This window comes from Pelophylax lessonae (assembly GCF_965119305.1).
Source record: "Pelophylax lessonae genome assembly, chromosome: 5".
Taxonomy (NCBI): domain Eukaryota; kingdom Metazoa; phylum Chordata; class Amphibia; order Anura; family Ranidae; genus Pelophylax; species Pelophylax lessonae.
Genome location: NC_138772.1, coordinates 19,959,760 through 19,973,526, shown reverse-complemented (window position 1 = coordinate 19,973,526; position 13,767 = coordinate 19,959,760).

Here is a 13,767-nt window from a genome sequence, read left to right as displayed (position 1 = left end):
GGGAACTACAAACTGGTTAGCCTAACATCAATAGTATCAATAGATACTGGAGGGGATGATAAGGGACTACATACAAGACTTTAGTAATGAAAATGGTATTATTAGTAGTAATCAGCATGGATTCATGAAAAATCCTTCTTGCCAAACCAATCTATTAACCTTCTACGATGAAGTGAGCTGCCACCTAGATAAAGGAAGGCCTGTGGATGTGGTGTATCTGGATTTTGCAAAGGCATCTGATACAGTTCTCCACAAACGCTTACTGTACAAAATAAGGTACGTAGGTATGGACCGTAGGGTGAGTACCTGGATTAAAAGCTGGCTGCAGGGGCAAGTCCAGAGGGTGGTGATAAATGGGGAGTGCTCGGAATGGTCAGGTGTGGAATGTGGGGTCCCCCAAGGATCTGTCCTTGGACCAATCCTGTTTAATTCATTCATAAAAGACCTAGAGGATGGGATAAACAGCTCAATCTCTGTATTTGCGGACGATACTAAATTAAGTAGGGCAATAACATCTATGCGGGATGTGGAAACCTTACAAGAAGACCAGAACAAAATAATGGGGTGGGCATCTACATTGCAAATGGGGTTTAATGTTGGAAAACGTAAGATAATGCATTTGGGTGCCAGAAATACGAATGCAAGTTACTCACTAGGGGGAAAGCCTTTGGGGGAATCTAAGATGGAAAAGGACCTGGGGGTCCTTGTAGATGACAAGCTAAGCAATGGCATGCAATGTCAAGCTGCTGCAAACAAAGCCAACAGAATACTGGCATTCATAAAAAAGGAGATTCACTCCAGAGATAAAGCAATAATTCTCCCGCTCTACAAGACTCTGGTCCGGCCACATCTGGAGTATGCCGTCCAGTTCTGGGCACCGGTCCTCAGGAAGGATGTGCTGGAACTGGAGAGAGTCCAGAGAAGGGCAACAAAGATAATAAAGAGAATGAAGGACTTCAGCTATGAGGAAAGACTACAAGCATTGAACTTATTCTCTCTGGAGAAGATACGCTTGAGAGGGGATATGATATCAATGTACAAATACTGTACTGGTGACCCTAGCATAGGGAACAAACTATTCAGTGTAAGGGAATATAAAAGGACTCGCGGCCATTCACTAAAATTAGAAGAGAAGCGGTTTAACCTTAAACTGCGTAAAGGGTTCTATATCATCAGAGCAGTAAGGATGTGGAATTCTCTTCCACAAGCAGTGGTATCAGCGGGGAGCATCAATAGTTAAAAATCTATTAGATTGGCACCTTAACGACCACAGCACACAGGGTTATTCAATGTACTATTGACACAAACAGTTCATCATAGGTTGAACTGGATGGACTGGTGTCTTTTTTCAAGCTCACTAACTATCTAACTATGGATATTAGGGCATTAAGACAATATTGTGCTTGAAATAGCATAAAACTCAGACTTCTATCTATTCACTTGGTGTACCATGGTCTATCAGTGGCCTGCATGCTTTGTGGCACTTTTGTGGTGGTGTGCTTGCAGTGTACGTGTCCCCATGTGTACATTGGTCTCGTCTGTGTCGCTGCATGTTTGGACCTCTGCACTGGATGGGGGGTTGCCGGCATACACCAATGGTGGTACTATTAGTTTATAGATTATTTGCTGTGTATTATATGTCTATTTAAAATATTTTTTTTTTATTATCTAGGAAACTTGCTTAAGCCCCTGAGGAAGCGCAACAGAGCGAAACATGTGGATCTTAAACTAGCCTGAATAAGGCGTATCAACGCACACCCAAACCACTTGAATATATTCTGCTACAACTTGACTAGTGCATACGTAATGGTGCTGGTGGCTGAGACTGACGTGCAGAGGTAGGCTCGTGGGATCCGGTAAAACAGGAACACGGACGGGTCACACTGGTGGTAGACACGGGCTAGCCCGAGGTGCGGAGTCTAATGGCGCTTTTCCATTGCATGGAACAGATCGGTTTGGCTCGGTTTGGCGCTTTTCCACTGCATGGTACCGCATGGTACGTATTAGAAGGGTTCGGTACAGTTTGGTGCAGCGGCGCTTTTCCACTACATGGTACGGCTCGGTACGGCTCACTTAAACAGTACCACCTTGGTTTGGGGTTCCAAGCAGGCCGTACCTATACCATATCCCACAATCCTTTGCATGCAGCCTTGATTGTTTGTCACTACTAGCCACTGACTGGTCAGGGAATCCTTGTAATCCCACCCACTTAGTACTTTCGTGGAAAAGCAAACCGAGCCGAGTAGAGCCTATACAGTGCTGAAACGTGCCGACTCGTACCACGCAGTGTAAAAGCAAACTGAGCCGAGCTGGGCCAAGCAGTGCCGAGTGGAGCCGAGCCGGTACTTGCAGTGGAAAAGTGCCATAAGTGACAGCAGGTCTTCACCAGAGCCTCTGATGGTGAGGATGGATTTTGCTGCGTGCTGAACACCAGGTCGCAGTCCCCGGGGGTTGCCCCACCAGGAGGTGAACAAGTCCAGAAGCAGATAAGCCGACAAGGATAAGGCAGGAGAGTGGTCACCGGAACGAGCCAAGGTCAGGGCGGGCAGCAAGCAGACAAAGTAGTGGACAAGCCGGGAGGTCGATCAGAAAGTCAGCAGGAAACAGCAGGTTCAGGATCAGAAGTACAGGTAAAGCTGCAGACAAGATAGCAAAGACACAGTGCTGCTGAGTAGGGTTGAGCGGACACCTAGATGTCCGTGTTCGACGGGTTCGGCCGAACTTTAAAAAAAAGTCCGGGTCCGTGTCCCGGACTTTTACCGAACTTTTCCCGGACACCGAACCCCATTGAAGTCAATGGGGACCCGAACTTTAAGGCACTAAAATGGCTCTAAAACACCAAAGGAAAGGGCTAGAGTGCTGCAAATGGCAGCAAAACGTAATTAAGAGCATGGCAAGTGCTCTGCAAACAAATGTGGATAGGGAAATAACTTAAAACAACAAAAAAAAACAGAAAAATAAAACAATGTTCTTCTTCATCTCTGAAGGACGAGGCCCATATGGAGTAGGAGGGAGGTTGAGGTGGTGGTGGATGTGGCGGTGACATAGGCGTGCGCACAGGGTGTGCTGGGTGTGCCTGGGCACACCCTAATCACCTAGGGCACATAGCATTGCCAGTGAGGAGATGGGAAAGATCTCCCTGGGACCTGCTCTGCTCTATTTCTCCTTGCCTACAGGTACATGGCCCCGATACATTACTCTCCCTGCTGGCAAACACATGCATGTGTATTTCAACTTTGGGGTGCACACCTTAATGCAATAGGCTGCGCACACCTATGGGCGGTGTAGGTGGAAGCGGCGGTGGAGGAGGACCAGGGCCGGATTAACAGCATCATGGGCTTGGTGCTGAGGATTTTGAAGGGCCTTAAGGGCCGTGCCTTGCCATGCACCCAGAGGAGGAAGGGTGCAGCCATGCATGCCTAATTCAACATGGGATGCTGTCTCTGAAGCCCATAAACACATCCATGCATCGCCAACTGTCCCTCCTTGTCCGGCCTTCACGCTGTGTGGGGAGGTTCTGAGGGTGCTGCCTGGGGAAGCGAGCATAGAAGCCAGACTTCTGTGTTTACAAGTGACAGAAGAGCGGTAACAGTGAATATGGCCAACCCGGGGCCTATATAAAAGGTAGGGGCCTGGAGCTGCAGCTCCAATAGCCCCTACATTAATCTGGCCCTGAGGAGGAGGACGAGGTAGCCAACACTGCTTCTTTTCAAAAATTTTAAATGAGGGTACACCCCAAAAGAGTGAGAAAGAGCAAAAATGGAACAATGGGTGGGTAAGGTCGGTATCCATTGCTATTCTGCATAAGGTACGGAAAAGTCCCGTGGGATCCATGCCTGGTTCATTTTAATGAACGTGAGCTTGTCCACATTGTCTCTGGACAGGCGGCTGCGCTTGTCTGTTATAACGCCCCCAGCCGTGCTAAATACCCGTTCAGATAATACACTGGCTGCAGGGCACGCCAGCACCTCCAAGGCGTAAAGGGCAAGCTCAGGCCATGTGCCCAATTTGGAGACCCAGAAGTTGAAGGGGGCAGACCCGTCATTCACTACATGTAGGCGTGTGCACACATACTGCTCCACCATGTTGGTAAAATGCTGCCTCCTGCTAAGACGTTCCATCTGAGCTGCTGGTGCTGCTGTTTGTTGTGGCGTGCTGACAAAGCTTTTCCACATTTCGGCCATGCTAACCCTGCCTTCTGAGGTGCTGGCGGTGCCCTGGTTGCGTTGGCGACCTCCTCCTCCTCCTCCTCTGCCTTGTGCTTCCACTGTGGCCCCGCTGTCAGATGGGAATGCCAGCAGCATGGCATCTACCAGCGTGCGCTTGTATTCGCGCATCTTGCGATCGCGCTCCAGTGAGTGAATTAAGGACGGTACGTTGTCCTTGTAACGGGGATCCAGCAACGTGGCCACCCAGTAATCAGCACAAGTTAGAATGTGGGCAACTCGGCGGTCGTTGTGGAGACACTGCAGCATGTAATCGCTCATGTGTGCCAGGCTGCCCAGAGGCAACGAAAGGCTGTCCTCTGTGGGAGGTGTATCGTCCGTGTCCTCTGTATCCCCCCAGCCACGCACCAGTGATGGCCATGAGCTGGCCTGGGTGCCACCCTGCTGTGAACATGGTTCCATCTCCTCCTCCAGCTCCTCCTCCTCCTCATCCTCCTCATCCTCCAGAACTGTGCCCCTGCTGGACAATTGCGTCCCTGGCGTTTGCGTGTGCAGGAACCCACCCTCGGAGCCCCTTGCGAATGACTGCCCTGAAAGCCTTGGAAATGTTACCTCTTCATCCTCCTCCTCCTCCTCATCCTGTGCCACATCCTCTTCCATCATCGCCCGAATTGTTTTTTCAAGGAGGCATAGAAGTGGGATAGTTAAGCTGAGAACGGCGTCATTGCCACTGGCCATGTTGGTGGAGTACTCAAAACAGCGCAACAAGGCACACAGGTCTCGCATGGAGGCCCAGTTAAATTAAATAGCGGAATAGAAAATATGATCCAAAAAAAGTGTATGTATATCACACGTACACAACCACACTGGGCCCCAATTACTATTGTTTGTACCCCTAAAAGGCTAGATGAGGAGTAGGGGGAGTATGGAACAGGCAGCACCCTCAAACCTTCAGAAGTATGAGATGAACCCCAACAACTTGGAAAGGTGGATCTCTCTCACACGTATCAACACAGACTATCCCCCAATTTAACTGATCCCCAAAGGTTTTTGATTAAATAGCGGAATAGAAAATATGATCCAAAAAAAGTGTATGTATATCACACGTACACAACCACACTGGGCCCCAATTACTATTGTTTGTACCCCTAAAAGGCTAGATGAGGAGTAGGGGGAGTATGGAACAGGCAGCACCCTCAAACCTTCAGAAGTATGAGATGAACCCCAACAACTTGGAAAGGTGGATCTCTCTCACACGTACCAACACAGACTATCCCCCAATTTAACTGATCCCCAAAGGTTTTTGATTAAATAGCGGAATAGAAAATATGATCCAAAAAAAGTGTATGTATATCACACGTACACAACCACACTAGGCCCCAATTACTATTGTTTGTACCCCTAAAAGGCTAGGAGTAGGGGGAGTATGGAACAGGCAGCACCCTCAAACCTTCAGAAGTATGAGATGAACCCCAACAACTTGGAAAGGTGGATCTCTCTCACACGTACCAACACAGACTATCCCCCAATTTAACTGATCCCCAAAGGTTTTTGATTAAATAGCGGAATAGAAAATATGATCCAAAAAAAGTGTATGTATATCACACGTACACAACCACACTAGGCCCCAATTACTATTGTTTGTACCCCTAAAAGGCTAGGAGTAGGGGGAGTATGGAACAGGCAGCACCCTCAAACCTTCAGAAGTATGAGATGAACCCCAACAACTTGGAAAGGTGGATCTCTCTCACACGTACCAACACAGACTATCCCCCAATTTAACTGATCCCCAAAGGTTTTTGATTAAATAGCGGAATAGAAAATATGATCCCAAAAAAGTGTATGTATATCACACGTACACAACCACACTAGGCCCCAATTACTATTGTTTGTACCCCTAAAAGGCTAGATGAGGAGTAGGGGGGGTATGGAACAGGCAGCACCCTCAAACCTTCAGAAGTATGAGATGAACCCCAACAACTTGGAAAGGTGGATCTCTCTCACACGTACCAACACAGACTATCCCCCAATTTAACTGATCCCCAAAGGTTTTTGATTAAATAGCGGAATAGAAAATATGATCCAAAAAAAGTGTATGTATATCACACGTACACAACCACACTAGGCCCCAATTACTATTGTTTGTACCCCTAAAAGGCTAGATGAGGAGTAGGGGGGGGTATGGAACAGGCAGCACCCTCAAACCTTCAGAAGTATGAGATGAACCCCAACAACTTGGAAAGGTGGATCTCTCTCACACGTACCAACACAGACTATCCCCCAATTTAACTGATCCCCAAAGGTTTTTGATTAAATAGCGGAATAGAAAATATGATCCAAAAAAAGTGTATGTATATCACACGTACACAACCACACTAGGCCCCAATTACTATTGTTTGTACCCCTAAAAGGCTAGATGAGGAGTAGGGGGGGTATGGAACAGGCAGCACCCTCAAACCTTCAGAAGTATGAGATGAACCCCAACAACTTGGAAAGGTGGATCTCTCTCACACGTACCAACACAGACTATCCCCCAATTTAACTGATCCCCAAAGGTTTTTGATTAAATAGCGGAATAGAAAATATGATCCAAAAAAAGTGTATGTATATCACACGTACACAACCACACTAGGCCCCAATTACTATTGTTTGTACCCCTAAAAGGCTAGGAGTAGGGGGAGTATGGAACAGGCAGCACCCTCAAACCTTCAGAAGTATGAGATGAACCCCAACAACTTGGAAAGGTGGATCTCTCTCACACGTACCAACACAGACTATCCCCCAATTTAACTGATCCCCAAAGGTTTTTGATTAAATAGCGGAATAGAAAATATGATCCAAAAAAAGTGTATGTATATCACACGTACACAACCACACTAGGCCCCAATTACTATTGTTTGTACCCCTAAAAGGCTAGGAGTAGGGGGAGTATGGAACAGGCAGCACCCTCAAACCTTCAGAAGTATGAGATGAACCCCAACAACTTGGAAAGGTGGATCTCTCTCACACGTACCAACACAGACTATCCCCCAATTTAACTGATCCCCAAAGGTTTTTGATTAAATAGCGGAATAGAAAATATGATCCAAAAAAAGTGTATGTATATCACACGTACACAACCACACTAGGCCCCAATTACTATTGTTTGTACCCCTAAAAGGCTAGATGAGGAGTAGGGGGGGTATGGAACAGGCAGCACCCTCAAACCTTCAGAAGTATGAGATGAACCCCAACAACTTGGAAAGGTGGATCTCTCTCACACGTATCAACACAGACTATCCCCCAATTTAACTGATCCCCAAAGGTTTTTGATTAAATAGCGGAATAGAAAATATGATCCAAAAAAAGTGTATGTATATCACACGTACACAACCACACTAGGCCCCAATTACTATTGTTTGTACCCCTAAAAGGCTAGGAGTAGGGGGAGTATGGAACAGGCAGCACCCTCAAACCTTCAGAAGTATGAGATGAACCCCAACAACTTGGAAAGGTGGATCTCTCTCACACGTACCAACACAGACTATCCCCCAATTTAACTGATCCCCAAAGGTTTTTGATTAAATAGCGGAATAGAAAATATGATCCAAAAAAAGTGTATGTATATCACACGTACACAACCACACTAGGCCCCAATTACTATTGTTTGTACCCCTAAAAGGCTAGGAGTAGGGGGAGTATGGAACAGGCAGCACCCTCAAACCTTCAGAAGTATGAGATGAACCCCAACAACTTGGAAAGGTGGATCTCTCTCACACGTACCAACACAGACTATCCCCCAATTTAACTGATCCCCAAAGGTTTTTGATTAAATAGCGGAATAGAAAATATGATCCAAAAAAAGTGTATGTATATCACACGTACACAACCACACTAGGCCCCAATTACTATTGTTTGTACCCCTAAAAGGCTAGATGAGGAGTAGGGGGAGTATGGAACAGGCAGCACCCTCAAATCTTCAGAAGTATGAGATTGTGTTCACTGTACCCCACAAAGATTGAGTTCACTGCACCCCACAATGATTGTGTTCACTGCACCCCACAAAGATTGTGTTCACTGCACCTCACAAAGATTGTGTTCACTGTACCCCCCAAAGATTGTGTTCACTGCACCCCACAAAGATTCTGTTCACTGTACCCCACAAAGATTGTGTTCACTGCACCCTAAAAGGATGTTGTTCACTGCACCCCACAAAGATTGTGTTCACTGCACCCTAAAAGGATGTTGTTCACTGCACCCCAAAAAGATTGTGTTCACTGTACCCCCCCAAAGATTGTGTTCACTGCACCCCACAAAGATTGTGTTCACTGCACCCCAAAAAGATTGTGTTCACTGTACCCCCCAAAGATTGTGTTCACTGCACCCCAAAAAGATTGTGTTCACTGTACCCCCCAAAGATTGTGTTCACTGCACCCCACAAAGATTCTGTTCACTGTACCCCACAAAGATTGTGTTCACTGCACCCCAAAAAGATTGTGTTCACTGTACCCCCCCAAAGATTGTGTTCACTGCACCCCACAAAGATTCTGTTCACTGCACCCCACAAAGGATTTTGTTCACTGCACCCCAAAAAGATTGTGTTCACTGCACCCCAAAAAGGATTTTGATCACTGCACCCCAAAAAGGATGTTGTTCACTGCACCCCAAAAATGATTTTGTTCACTCCACCCCAAAAAGATTGTGTTCACTGCACCCCACAAAGATTGTGTTCACTGCACCCCAAAAAGATTGTGTTCACTGTACCCCCCAAAGATTGTGTTCACTGCACCCCACAAAGATTCTGTTCACTGTACCCCACAAAGATTGTGTTCACTGCACCCCAAAAAGATTGTGTTCACTGCACCCCAAAAAGGATGTTGTTCACTGCACCCCAAAAAGGATGTTGTTCACTCCACCCCAAAAAGATTGTGTTCACTGCACCCCACAAAGATTGTGTTCACTGCACCCCAAAAAGATTGTGTTCACTGCACCCCAAAAAGGATGTTGTTCACTGCACCCCAAAAAGGATGTTGTTCACTCCACCCCAAAAAGATTGTGTTCACTGCACCCCACAAAGATTGTGTTCACTGCACCCCAAAAATGATTTTGTTCACTGCACCCCAAAAAGGATTTTGTTCACTGCACCCCAAAAAGGATGTTGTTCACTCCACCCCAAAAAGATTGTGTTCACTGCACCCCAAAAAGATTGTGTTCACTGCACCCCACAAAGGATTTTGTTCACTGCACCCCAAAAAGATTGTGTTCACTGCACCCCAAAAAGGATGTTGTTCACTGCACCCCAAAAAGGATTTTGTTCACTGCACCCCAAAAAGATTGTGTTCACTGCACCCCACAAAGGATTTTGTTCACTGCACCCCACAAAGATTGTGTTCACTGCACACCAAAAAGGATTGTGTTCACTGCACCCCAAAAAGATTTTGTTCACTGCACCCCAAAAAGATTGTGTTCACTGCAGCCCAAAAAGATTGTGTTCACTGCAGCCCAAAAAGATTGTGTTCACTGCAGCCCAAAAAGATTGTGTTCACTGCAGCTCACACACAGAAAAATGGATGTGGATCACTGACACCTGCCTATCTCCAATCCCACACCACACAGCAATATCGATTGTAGTTTGTAGAACACAGTTTCCCTAAAATTCAGCAGACTCTGTCCCTAACAGGATTGAGAAGAGATCGTAGATCAGGATTGAGTGCAGATTCACCCCACCCCCCACACAGCAATATCGATTGTAGTTTGTAGAAGACACTGACCCTATAATTCAGCAGACTCTATCCCTAAAATGCCTACAACTCGCCCTGCCTAAACACTCCGACCTGTCCCTCAATTCTATCCGGACACAAATGGTTTTTTCCTGCCTATCTTTCCCTAATCAGCAGCCAGCACGTTGATGTGTGCTCTGTCCCTTAGCTAAGCAGCAGAATGACTCTGCTGCGGCGGCTGCCTCGAACTTATAAAGACTTGGTCACATGCTTCAGACGGCCAATCACAGCTACTAAGACATTTGCAGGCATGGCTGGGATGGCTTAAGGCACACCAGTTAAACGATTGTTGATTGGCTGTTGAAAGCCCGCCATGAAAAGAGCGCCAAAGCATGCAAAACCCGGAAATAAAACGACCGAACACGGATTTTTACCCGAACATACAGTAAAGTGTCCGTGTCCGTGTTCGGGTAAAAAAAATCCAATTATTCGGTACGAACACGAATAATACAGTCCGTGTTCGCTCAACACTACTGCTGAGGTGTTTAAATAAGGCAGCCTGTTGCCAATTACTGCAATTAATCTGCACTAGATTGCAGACTCATGACAGCACTTCAGTGTGCACAGGGAGCGTTCCTAACAGCATACAAGATGGTCTACAATGGGATTAGTCAGGGTGTGATAATAGTTGTTAATAGCTGCAAGTTGGCTAGCAAATGCATATGATTTTAAATGTGTGAATTCTTTTTTTTTATGATTTTTTTTGTAAAAGAATGTGTAATTTGTATACTAAAATCGATGTATTCTGAAGTCCATATATCTGCTCACTAAGTTTGCACATCAGAATTCACCTTTGAATTCCCCTTTTTGTCCTCTTACACTACAAATACTGTAAAGATGTCCTCTGTATTTCATTAATCTGAAGTAAAATCATGCTGCATTTAACTTTTGTGTCTTATGGAAGAGTTAGGCTGCTTGTGGATGGTGCCAAGTCAGCAAGCGATCATACTGCCCCAGCAGACTGAGTCTATGGAGGTCTGTATATAAATTAATTTGAAAGAGAATTAAAAAAAAAAAAAAGCCCCAAAGCTTTTAAGCCTCTGAGGGTTCCAAAGTTTAATTCTTAACACCAGACCTTCATCAGTGAATATATAATAAAATAGGAGGAATAATAAATACTTGGCGGTTGGACACCAGAAAGGTGTTTAGTCTCCACACTTATGAGGGATAGAGCCAAGTAAAGCATGTTACAGCAGATGGGTTATAATTATAAACATTGAAAGTCAAGTGGCTCCTATACCCCCCCCCCCCCCCATTAATAGTCAGGGAAGGGGGGTCATTAGCTGTCACATAACTCTTAAAACTCATTTAAAAGATTTTAATAGTGCAGCCAGAGTCAAACATCTCCTCACCATTAACAGCCAGACTAAAGAGTTTTAAATCCGTCTCCTATCTTGAATTGTTCCAGATGGAGGTAAAAGTCTTCAGATGATCATTTTAGCTCCATTGTTTTCACAGAAGGAGCGATTCGGTTGTATTATTCTCATTTTTTTTTCTTTTGAGTATTTTAAATAATAGATGTTTAATAAGCAGGAAAATATTATATCAGATACAGATACAATAAATAGGGGGATACAAAGATATTTGATGATCAATATGAGGGGAGGTGAAGCTTATCTTAAATAATATATGAATGACATCAGGATGACAAATAACCGATTATTTATTATTATTATTATTAGCCACTTCAGCTCTCACACCTGTACAACCCCTAGGGAATAGAGCAATTTTTACATTGCTATGGGCCTGTTTAATTGGTATTAATTTGACAATACTTCAAAAAAGAAAAATAATACATTTTGTGGAGGGGGGGCTTAGGCAAACTAGGCTTCTATATGCAATATTTGTCTAGTAAAAATGATTAAATTTTCATGATATATATATATATATATATATATATATATATATATGTGTGTGTGTGGGGTGTACTCACTTTTGTGAGATACTGTATATATATATATATATATATATACACACATACATATATACAGTATATACATATATATATGTATATACACACACACACATATATATATATATATATATATATATATATATATATATATATATATACAGTATATAAATACAGTATCTCACAAAAGTGAGTACACCCCTCACATTTTTGTAAATATTTTATTCTATCTTTTCATGTGACAACACTGAAGAAATGACACTTTGCTACAATGTAAAGTAGTGAGTGTACAGCTTGTATAACAGTGTAAATTTGCTGTCCCCTCAAAATAACTCAACACACAGCCATTAATGTCTAAACCGCTGGCAACAAAAGTGAGTACACCCCTAAGTGACAATGTCCAAATTGGGCCCAATTAGCCATTTTCCCTCCCCGGTGTCATGTGACCCATTAGTGTTACAAGGTCTAAGGTGTGAATGGGGAGCAGGTGTGTTACATTTGGTGTTATCGCTCTCACTCTCTCATACTGGGCACTGGAAGTTTAACATGGCACCTCATGGCAAAGAACTCTCTGAGGATCTGAAAAATAGAATTGTTGCTCTACATAAAGATGGCCTCGGCAATAGGAGGATTGCCAAGACCCTGAAACTGAGCTGCAGCATGGTGGCCAAGACCATACAGCAGTTTAACAGGACAGGATCCACTCAGAACAGGCCTCACCATTTTCGACCAAAGAAGTTGAGTGCACATGCTCAGCGTCATATCCAGAGGTTGTCTTTGGGAAATAGACGTATGAGTGCTGCCAGCATTGCTGCAGAGGTTGAAGGGGTGGGGGGTCAGCCTGTCAGTGGTCAGACCATACGCCGCACACTGCATCAAATTGGTCTGCATGGCTGTCGTCCCAGAAGGAAGCCTCTTCTAAATATGATGCACAAGAAAGCCTGCAAACAGTTTGCTGAAGACAATCAGACTAAGGACATGGATTACTGGAACCATGTCCTGTGGTCTGATGAGACCAAGATAAACTTATTTGGTTCAGATGGTGTCAAGCGTGTGTGGCGGTAACCAGGTGAGGAGTACAAAGACAAGTGTGTCTTGCCAACAGTCAAGCATGGTGGTGGGAGTGTCATGGTCTGGGGCTGCATGAGTGCTGCCAGCACTGGGGAGCTACAGTTCATTGAGGGAACCATGAATGCCAACATGTACTGTGACATACTGAAGCAGAGAATGATCCCCTCCCTTCAGAGACTGGGCCGCAGGGCAGTATTCCAACATGATAACGACCCCAAACACACCTCCAAGACGACCACTGCCTTGCTAAAGAAGCTGAGAGTAAAGGTGATGGACTGGGCAAGCATGTCTCCAGACCTAAACCCTACTGAGCATCTGTGGGGCATTCTCAAATGGAAGATGGAGGAGCGCAAGGTCTCTAACATCCACCAGCTCTGTGATGTCATCATGGAGGAGTGGAAGAGGACTCCAGTGGCAACCTGTGAAGCTCTGGTGAACTCCATGCCCAAGAGGGTTAAGGCAGTGCTGGAAAATAATGGCGGCCACACAAAATATTGACACTTTGGGCCCAAATTGGACATTGTCACTTAGGGGTGTACTCACTTTTGTTGCCAGCGGTTTAGACATTAATGGCTGTGTGTTGAGTTATTTTGAGGGGACAGGAAATTTACACTGTTATACAAGCTGTACACTCACTACTTTACATTGTAGCAAAGTCTCATTTCTTCAGTGCTGTCACATGAAAAGCTAGAATAAAATATTTACAAACATGTGAGGGGTGTATGTAAATGTATGTGTGTATATATATATATATATATATATATATATATATATATATATATATATATATATATATATATATATATATAGATAGCATAGAAAGCTTAATCATTTTTGCAAGACAATATTGCAATTTTTT